The following is a 1375-nucleotide window of genomic DNA, read 5'->3' on the forward strand; positions in this document are numbered from 1 at the left end:
CCCTTCCCTAGTTATAGTTCACCTTTCCCCATTTCAATGGGAGAAAATCAGATCACTTGTACATTGTTTCCCTTCTCTGTTGCTTTCTCATACCTCTCCACCTTGGAAATTGTCCCTTTTTACTTCCTTGGTTTCAGAAATTACTCCTGGATATATGCTCCCATCTGAAGACTTGGAGGTAACATCCTCCGATGAGAGAACATGCAACATTTATCTTTCTGGGTCTGGACAACCTCATTCAATAAGATCTTTTTGAGTTCCATCCATTTACTTGCAAAAATAAGGAACACTTTATGAACTTATGTCTCACCCTTTCTTAAAGCCATGCTGACCTTCTCTGTATTGTTCTAATTTTAGTATATGTGCTGCCAAACTGAGAACCATGTAATTCTTTTCATCTATTTAAAATTTAGTTTGCTAATGTTTTGTCAAATATTTTACATATGTATATATTCATAAGTTGATTTATAGCTGTGATGGTTTATTTGTTTGGGTTAAATGATGCTCAGTGAGACAAATATTTTATGTGTGTCTGTGAGAATATTTCCAGAAGACCTTAGCCTTTGGATTATTTAACTAAGAAATGTAAATAGTCATCTCCAGTGTTCGTGAACATTATCTAATCTGTTGTGGGCTTAAACAGGAAAAAAGCAAAATAAATAATTCACTTTCCTTTTTTTGCGAATGGTCATCTCTTCTCTCCTATTCTCAGCCAGTGATATTTAGGTTTCTGATTTGTAAAGTCAGTTTGATTTATATTACTAATTTTTCTAGCCATCTAGTTTACAGATAACGTAAGATGATCCCCACAGTGATTTGAGTTAATTTCTATCACATGCATAAATTCTCCCTCCCTCCCTCCCTCCCTCCCTCCCTTCCTCTCTCCCTCTCTCTCTCTCTCTCTCTGCTGTTTCTCTAGAGAAGTCTAAGAGAAACTTACCTCTGTACTCTTCAAACTATTGTTCTCAAGTTAATTCTTTTTCATCCTCTTAATCCTTTTTGTATTTTTTGTTTATGCAAATCAATCAGAATAATACTGACTTAATAAGAACTGGTAAGGGTTCTGTCTTTTGTTTTCCAAGACAAACTTTGCAGACTTGGTGATATTTTGCTGTTTTCCCTACATTCCTCTCGACAAAGCTTTGATTATTCATTTAAACCTCTTCTTTTGTTTGCATATATTTACTACAATAAATTTTCCCAACAGCAATGTTTTAGCTGTATCCCATAAATATTGATTTATTGTATTCCATTTTCACTCAGTTTGATAGTGCTCTACTGCCCTTGAGACTTTCTCTTTGAACCATGAACTATTCAAAGAGTGTTGTTTGTTTTCCAAATGTTTGAAGATTTCCCTGTTAAATTTCTGTAAATG

The 1375-nt window shown here is 34.5% G+C and overlaps 1 non-coding gene across 1 annotated transcript; it reads right to left on the bottom strand.

Moving 5' to 3' along the window:
• Positions 1-275: 275 nt before the first annotated feature.
• Positions 276-381, bottom strand: LOC121829875 (U6 spliceosomal RNA). Its single transcript, XR_006072937.1, has one exon. It is a non-coding gene; the product is annotated as a U6 spliceosomal RNA (small nuclear RNA).
• Positions 382-1375: the final 994 nt, after the last annotated feature.

The sequence above is a fragment of the Peromyscus maniculatus genome, chromosome 5 (genome assembly GCF_049852395.1).
Source record: "Peromyscus maniculatus bairdii isolate BWxNUB_F1_BW_parent chromosome 5, HU_Pman_BW_mat_3.1, whole genome shotgun sequence".
Classification (NCBI taxonomy): domain Eukaryota; kingdom Metazoa; phylum Chordata; class Mammalia; order Rodentia; family Cricetidae; genus Peromyscus; species Peromyscus maniculatus.